Source organism: Lactuca serriola, chromosome 5, assembly GCF_051521515.1.
Source record: "Lactuca serriola cultivar US96UC23 chromosome 5, Lser_US96UC23_V15, whole genome shotgun sequence".
Taxonomy (NCBI): domain Eukaryota; kingdom Viridiplantae; phylum Streptophyta; class Magnoliopsida; order Asterales; family Asteraceae; genus Lactuca; species Lactuca serriola.
Window position 1 is genome coordinate 163,907,936 of NC_136412.1, and position 9,686 is coordinate 163,917,621.

Sequence of the window (9,686 nt, forward strand, 5' to 3'; positions counted from 1 at the left end):
CTCCATCCTCTCTCCTCTTCATCCTCTTGCTTATGGTGTTTGTGAACCATTAGAGGAGTGACACTTGTGACTTTAAGCCTTCCAAAGTCAATTCAAGGAGAAATTGGGATTGTTATTGCTACATAACAATCAAGGTAACATTATAAACTTATTCTCATGTTAATATGATTATTTGAATTCTAGAATTAGGGTTTATAGTCTTGGATAACTTGCATGTACAATAGAGAAACCTAGATCCAAGCATTAGGGTTTGTATGAGCACATAGGATGTCTTATGACCAAAACCCATCAGTGGTATCAGAGCCTAGACTGGTTTCAATTGTATTGATGCATTACATGTTCAAAAAATTCGATTTTTGATGTTCTGGTGGCTGGACTCGCCGAGTCCATGCAGACTCGACGAGTCCATGCAGACTCAACGAGTCCAAGCTTGACTCGGCGAGTCAACTCGTCAGATGGAGCATATCTCGGGATTTCTTGTTGTTTTTTGCTTGGGATAGTTACCTTATCATATTAGATCAATATAAATCCAATTTTATGATATATTTTAGTATATTCTTGATCTAATTGAAGATATTTATCAATTAATAAAATATTTGTTTCCTTATGTGATAATTGATTAATTATTTTGATTGAATTGGTAAATTGTTTTGCAAGAAATCATTAAATAAATCAAATATGGATAATTATGTGATTAATTGTTAATTTAGATTATTTGTTATTTGGTCCTTATGTTATGAAATGTTTCATATTTTCCCCTTAGGTTTTATAGTTTAAATTTGAACGCAAAAGTTTTGTTGTTTTGAAATTTAAATAGTTGAAACCCTAATGTTTTGAAAAAGGTTTCAAAACTTGCCCTCAAGTTTTGGAATTTAAAAGTTGATTAAAAGTTTAATTAGGAATGTTAAATTCTAAAACTCTAGTATTGTTTTGAAAAAGTTCAAATCACACCCTTATGGTTTTATTAATTAATTAAGGTGTATAATTAAAAGAAGTTTAATAAATCCATAAAAGTTTAGGTTTACAATTTAATTGAATTAAAGGTATAATTGTTAAATTTAACCACAGTATTTTAAAAGTGTTAAAATACACCTTATACTATATATAACATTAAAAGTCTAACATTATATATATGTATGAGTAAAAGTCAGTCTTACCGTTAGTAGGCCTCATTCACGAAGTTGGTCTATAAGGGGTATTAAAGGAATTTGCCTATAAAATGGCGATTGAATGGGTATCCACTCTTACCCACCGCACTCTTGACCAGTGAAGGGTCGTTAGCCGAACGGGTAGGATAGGACGAAACATTCCATTATAAGTATAATGAAGTATAAAAGTAACTAAATGTTTTCATAAAATTCCCAATCTTAGTTACTTAGGCAAAAGTGAATTGATGCAATTCCATGAAATTACACTTTGTGCCCTTGCGAAGACGTTAATGGAGCGTGTGTGGTTAACCGGCACACTAAATGGTTCTAAGCAAAGGTAGCAAAGGGTGACTCAATGTTTGTCATAGTTCGGTGGAGCGTATGTGGTTTACCGGCACATCGAATAGGTGACTCTAACATGTGGGGGCACCATGTAGTTTGCATGGTTATTCACACCCGCTTTGTGATCCTCGGCATCCCAGTCATAAACAAGAGGGGCATATCGAGATTTAAACATGCCATTGAAAGTTCAATGAATCTCAAAGGATCTAGGAGTTTTCATAGATTTAAAACTTAAATTACTTTTTCATTTTTCGTGGTGGAAATTAGTGAATCGTCATTCACTTACCTTCAAATGTTCTGCAATTTGGGTTACAGCATCCCTCTCCCGAGTTGTAGAATATTGTGTTGGGTCCTAGCCTTAGTATCTCATTTGGGTGATTTACTAAGGACTCAATCAATCAACTAACTTGAATTCGTTTTCTCCCGTTTTGTAGATGTCAAAGTTTGACAAATATGGTCTTCTCAAATCCTGTGGAACAAGCATTCCACATGAAGATGATATTCCACGATTCGATCGAGGAACAAGATATCATGCTTCACTTCCTCCTCCTCCTCAAATTATTCTCCCTAACCCACAAGTTCAAAGGCTTGAAAAGTTCAAGATCACTCAAGCCCTTTTGGCAAGTACACATAAAGAAGGAAAGCCGCTGTGTCCACACATCCTAGGGATGAAGTCACACATTGATAGGTTAAGAATGTAGGGATCCGTTGTCTGTGAGGAAATGGCTGTTGATTGGGTTCTTCAGTCACTTCCTAACTCATATATTAAGTTCGTAAGAGAGTACTATATGATGAACCGCGACGTGACCCTTATAGATCTCACCTATATGCTTATTGTTGTTGAATCAGCAATGGTTTGGCACAATAGAAAAGCAAAGTTGAGTGGTGAATCTGCCTTCAAGACCTCTATGGATACAGACAATGGCAACAAAAGACATGCTATGATCGAAAAGTTGATCATAAGTGAATGGCAATGTCTGAAGTAGTTCCTTGTCATGTTCCAAAAGAGTCAATTTGCTTTTATTGCCAAGAGAAGGGGAATTGGAGACGAAGTTGCCCTATTTACCTAAGAGATCTAAGAGATGGGAGAGTCAAAACGTATGGCTCTGCTTTAGGTAAAATCCATTAACTAACTCTTTTAAGCTCCTATTCTAGATTCTTAATACATAATGTGATAAGATTACAATTGATGTTTTGTAGAATCAAAGAAAAGAGAGGAAGCTTAAGGGAAGAAGTGAGCAGAATCTAACCGTGAAGAAATGGATTTCGATCGCATTACTTGAAGATTAGATTCTTGAGCTACTACTTAGAGTTAGAATTAGATTGCTAAGAAATATGTATTAGCATAGTTTTTCAATGAATTGCATTGTAAGGACAAATTTTTACGCAATAAAATAAAATTTTGATTTTATTTATTTATTTATCCTTGCAATGGCGTGTATGAAAAATTGATGTTTGAATGTTTCTAATATTAGCAATAATGGATTTGATTCTTAGTTTTGTTGTTTATGGAAATGTCGACAATTTACCAAATAGGGAGAATTTCTCATCGCCCAAGTTTCAATTGGACAGAAACTTGGAATCATGCAACTTGGTTGCGCGATGAATGAGAAATTTCATATTTTGAAAATTAGACTAATTCATTGACAAAGTGTCAAGTGAAGGACTAGGAGATCAAGTACACAAAGTTGTGTATTGATCAAGTCCACCATAAGAGTAACCAAGATATTCGTCATGATTTTCTAAAGGTTTAGTAAATATGGTTATACTTACAAGACTAAGTGTAATTCTGAATTGATTGAAAAATGTTTAAATCAATAGCAGAACGAATAAGAAGAATCAAGCAGGCAGAAAGACAAAAGTTTCTCCATTCTAAGAAGAAGGGAGAGTACCATTTTATGCTTTATGATAGGTCTTAATGATTAAGAACCATATCTCAATTGATCCTCTAAGTGAGTCTTAGTACAATTGTATGCCTAAGAAGAGGGATCAAGAATTGAAGAAATGGTTAAATCAAGAAGTCAATCATACTTCGTTCCAAAACAAGTCTCAGAGTTAAGATTGTGACATTGAGTAATAAGTATAAAGAAGGTTTATAACATTCATTAAATGTGGAAAGTTGTGATGTCTTGGATAAGACAAAGACCAACTAGGACCAATTTATGAAGTGTTTTGATAAAAGCTACACTAACTCTTGAATATTTGTTTGCCAAGAAATGGTTATTGACAAGAGAATCTTATATGTCAAGGAGTCAGTGGGAGTCTTTATGGTCTTGAAAGGTTTCAAGAACAAATCAAATAAACCTTATCGATCATCACTAGCACACGAGTTGAAGTTTACAACCTATCGTGTTGACATTATTTTGTTTCTGTGCCAATCCAATCGAGTTAATTATGCATGTGAGTCCTATGAGTTCTCATTTTGAATGCATAAAAGGCAAGGCACCTTAATCAATAAAAGGTACATTGATAGGAAAGGGTGAGCTGCTTAACTACTTGGAAGACATGGTGGGAAGTTGTGCTACCATAAGGCAAGAAATCAAGATTAAGAAAGTTCAATCCATATGAGTTTGAATTTGTCGTAAACTTTGGTTTTAACAAATTCACATGGAAAGGAATGCATACACCGTTTAAATCTAAGTGTCATAAGATTTCCTCCTTCATGAAAATGATTGTGAGGAAATGCTTTCACTAAGAAAGATTTTAAGAAGATAGTGATTGTAAAATTGCATTCTCGAATTCGATTATGGTTACGGTATCGCTTTCCACAATTTGAATTGTGAGGTTTGGCAATTAGTCTTAAATGTTTAGACACACATATGAACTATCTAAGGCAAAGGTGTATAAGTTTAAGAGGCCTTAATAAAAGATTATCAAAGCATTAAGTATTAGAAACATGGACTTAAGAAATTCAATAGGTATTGTTTTCTGAAAGTTAAGATGTTTTTGAATACATGTCGAAGCTAGTGGGAGCATAAGTGTTATGTTTTATAGTAATCATCATGATAGTGGGAGCATAAAAGTTATGATTGTATGATTATTAAGGAAAGCATTGCAAGGTTAGCAATATTAATTATAGAAAACAAGAGTCATACTTTGCAAAGTTGTAAGAGTTGAAAGGTTGTTTTGCTATAATTAAGGGAGAGAATATTATGCTTCATTTCAAATCTAAAGGCTTAGGTTGAGAAATGTTAATAAATTTAGTCAAAGGTACATAGTGTGTTCTTAAAATTTCGATTATGATTATGGCATTCCTCTTCACAATTCGAATTTTGAGAACATGGCAAATAAAATATTATGGAAGAAGATTGATATAGTATCAAATCTTTATGCGTCGTGTCCCATACGCTTCGGGTATAGGATCGATTGCAAATGCTATAATATTTGACCATTCTAAAATTTTCCAAATGTCTAGCGCATTTAGAGGGAAAAAGGACTAGAATCGGTTTTGACTAAAATAATTAAACAACTATCAAAGGACAATCCAAAGTTCAACGAGGATTGGTCGCTTGTGAGTAGTTGGAAGTATAGTATTGGAAAATATGGAAATGTTTCCATATTGGATGGGCCATATCGACATTATTATGAATAGATAAGATTCTATTAAGAATGAATTGTCATATGGAAAACATGGAAGCGTGTCCATATTGGAAATTGAATATTGAAAAAAAAACTATGACTAGATTAGAAACCTTTATGCAAAAGGATGTTCAAAGGAATGTACTTTGAGTGAGAGACATCATATCTAAGGAATTGTCTTGTAATAATCTCCAATAGAGGACTTTGTAATATCATTGGCAATAGTCTTTCTGACTTTGGTGCAGTGACATTACGAAAGGATAGTTGCATAGATGTTAGAATCTAGCATATTCTATAAGTAGCAAGAATTTGATATTCTTTCACTTATGTAAAAGGATTTGGAGTTGTGAAATGAGAATGATTGGAAATGTGCTCAATTTGGTCTATTTCACAAAGCAAGAACCATAGGTAAACATTGTGTGCATGCTAGGAGCATGGGACAAGTGTAATAATTCAAGTAAGAAGTTGATTACCTGAAACGACAAATAATGAGTAATCGATATGGTGATAAATAAAAGGTGTTTTATTTATACTCAAAGGTTTGAGGCCATATGGGATTAGTATTATTCTTGTGTTTCACTTTGCATGTTTTGACTTCCTGAATAATTTAATTGGTTAAGAACAGTCAAATTATTCGAACGGGCCACAGTCGTTCATATGTTGGAAGTAGGTATGAATAAATACTGTTGTGAATTGGTGTGTGGATTGTCTAAAGAGCATTAGACATAAGCAAATGTTTGCTACAACCTTCATGAGTGCTTATGAATATGATTTGAGCATTGGATTAAACCCACGCTCACTTGGATCACTCCATGAATTGTATCACGAATGATTGGTGAGACGATAACATCTTATATTCTTGAAACCGAGATGTGTGAGTTGTATCTTGCAAATCGGTTGCACATTGATAATATGTAAACGCACTAGTAACTTGGTGTTATAAAACATATTGTTGTGTGTGATTTGGTTAGTGAGTGCAAGCAAGCATTGTATCAAAGTTTATTCGTTCCTTTTATCCGAAGTAGGATAAAAGCGATATCTTTGGGCCCCTCGATGATTTAGTGATGACAAACGTAAATGCTCGGTCGGGCTAGGGCTAATTTGGTTTGTTCAATTAGTTAGTCGTCATAAATCGGGAATCGAGATATAGTACAAAGAGAATGATTTGAAATCATATCTCATATGATATCTAGAATGGAGGAATATATGATCCCTTATCTAAGGACATGCGTATCTGATTGGATCAGAGTTGACAGGGGCTTTGGAAAGCTACGATTGCAGATCAGGATCTAAAGTCATACGCATAGTAGTTATTAGACTTATCCAAGTGGGAGACTGTTGGATTAGTGTCTAAGTCCATAACTATTTTGGTATGTACTTGACCCGATGGTGCATGGTCCTTTTGGGTTGCCTTCACCAAAGCAACTTGATAGGATGAATTATGGAGAGAAAGGATTAAATTTGATTTATTAATATATTATGGGAATAATATATTAAAGGAGAAATCATATTGTTTAATTAACATTAGTCAATAATTAATTAGTAATTAGTTTTGTGACTAAAAGAGATTAATTAAACTTAAGGGACTGGAATTGTAATTATAAGATAATTGCAATTTGGGCCATGGATTGCCTTATATTATAAGGTGGACGAATTCTATGGGGGAAGCCCATATGAAATCATCCAAGGCCTTAAGGAAAGGGCTCCATGGGTTGCTTAGGGCTTAAGCATCCAAATTAGGGTATCCTTGTTAGATAACCCTAATTGCCTCACTATATATAGATCCCTTAAGGACAAAAAACGTGGCTAAGCTTCTTGCTAGGGTTAGAACACGTTTCTGGTAGCCTCCATCCTCTCTCCTCTTCATCCTCTTGCTTATGGTGTTTGTGAACCATTAGAGGAGTGACACTTGTGATTCTAAGCCTTCCAAAGTCAATTCAAGGAGGAATTGGGATTGTTATTGCTACATAACAATCAAGGTAACATTATAAACTTATTCTCATGTTAATATGATTATTTGAATGCTAGAATTAGGGTTTATAGTCTTGGATAACTTGCATGTACAATAGAGAAACCTAGATCCAAGCATTAGGGTTTGTATGAGCACATAGGATGTCTTATGACCAAAACCCATCATATAGACCAAAAGCATAAACAGCACATTATAAGCCTTACAATGGTTATTTACAACTACATGCCTATAAACAAAATAACTTAATGATTCATCCAACTTATGCTCTCGCGCCACTACCTGTAATACAAATAAAACTAAGTGGGTTAGACTTGGGAGCCTGGTGAGCATATAGGGTTTTCAACCCACAATAAATAATTATATATAATTTCACTAACCAACAATAACCCGATTACTCATTCTCATTATCCTCACTTTACGTCCCTAAAACAACAACTATCACAAAGGACCTAGTAAGGATTTTCATTGGGATGAACATTGTTGCAAAGGATTTTCCTCAACAATAGATGTCCTAAAGGCAACCATAAGGAGGATAGAAAGAGTCCGTGGGCGTCATCCATACTCCGCTAGATGACTATATCAACAACAACATCGAGGTCTCTCATCATTTTATTTCATCACACATCAACTATTTACCCATGTTATACCCAACAATTTTTTAGATAACATATATACATATATATATATATATATATATATATATATATATATATATACTTATAAAACTTTAAAACCTGTATAATATATCCATTCAATACTCATTACAGATAAAAGATAAGATATAAACACATAGCACGTATTTTATAGAGAATAATTCATATCTATGTGTTAAAAGAAAGCAATTACACACTCACTCAAAACGTATACTTAATACATTCAAACAATGCTTGTATTAAAATCGTGTTTATGAAAGAGACTATGCACTCACATGATAAGACGATTATCGGACAACACTACGACTCTTAAAGTAGTATTTTTTGATGAAACCGGGATATCTTCACACACCGGGCTTCTCGCGGCAGAGCTTCGGATCGAAAACTCTTTTCTTCTCTGAATCTTCAGAGCTTCGGGACTGGCTTCGGGTGTCGGGATGATACTGGGGCTTCGGCAGTGCTTCAAGATGGCTTAGAGAGGGTATAGAGTGTGAGAGAATGGGGAAATAGCAACCATGGCCGACTGCCATTCGATTTCTATTGATATGGCTGAAATTTGACATTCACGTCGTGAGCTCGATCCTGCATAGGTCATTGTGTTTGTCGTTAGGCCACTTGCTTCAGAAGGCGTCCATCACCTATGCAGGGGTTGAAGTTCGTACCTCGAATTCAAAAATTCATATCTTTCGCATACGAGCTCCGATTTCGACGTTCTCTTTATCCACGCGTAGGTGAGATTATGCTCTTCAACTTTTATTTAGACTCCGTCGGCTAATTTTGAATTTATTTTTACAATATTATTTTTAGTAGGCCGGGACAGGAAAAACTCCGTTAGAAATTCATAAGTCCTTCATCTGACCTCCGTTTTCGTCTATTTTTTTACCGTTGGACTACTATCGACGAGATCTTCAATTCTCGTTTAGGTTGTTTCGGCTAGAAATCACTCGATCTCATATTTGAACTTTGGGCTGCATATTGTTAAGTCAAAACATATAAAAATCACAACTTTCTCATACGAAGTCAGATTTAGACGTTCTTTTTATGTACGCTCTCGGTTTAATGTATTCTACGACATTCGTTTAGATCACTAAGGCTAAATATCGCTCTATCGTAAATTCACTATTAACGTCATACAATGTCGTACCCATTCTGTCGTGAAACTTCTCTAGGACATAACTTCTTCGTTATAACTCGGATTTCGGCATCTTTATAATTTCAGAATCCTCGTCACGACCACTACAACTTCCTTCATAGATATCAGATTTATCTAATATTTTATTTTATCGTTTATTTTTATCCTTAATTCATTTAAGTCACACAATTAAGCATAAAATACATAATACTCAAATAATACATTTTTATTATTTCAAAATGGGTTACATAGGTTAACCTAGACTATAACATTCACATTAATGTCTAGCCTGGAAACACGGGCGTTACACTAATCCTTAATTATCTTTAAGGATTAATCTAAAACCCTTTAAAAAAACTCCCCAAAACTGTCCACGACTCACGGAAGGTTCTGCAACCTCTCTTGTTTAACTATTGAACAATTACAACTTAAGTGTCTACACTTTTAATTAATTAAATTAATCCCAAAAATAATTCCAATTATTTATGATTAATTATTAATTAAATAATACTATTTCTAATTTATACATTAATCTCATAATATATTAACAAATTATTTATTTTTATTTATTAATCATATAATAAACCAATAAATCAACATCTCTCTCCAAAAGTTATTCTACACAATTACTCGTTATGAGGGCATCCAAAAAATGACTTTTCTTCCATTTGTAGCTTTATAACAATTTAGTTATGATCTTAGCCACCTTAATTCAATACAATCACTCATGTAGAATATACTACTGCAACAAAGAAATACATATCCTCAAACTTGAAGATGCAAGAATTAAGAGAAGTAGATAACGTTCTTGGTATGAAGGTGAAAAGTAAATAGAGTCAGATTTCTCTAAGTTAATCATA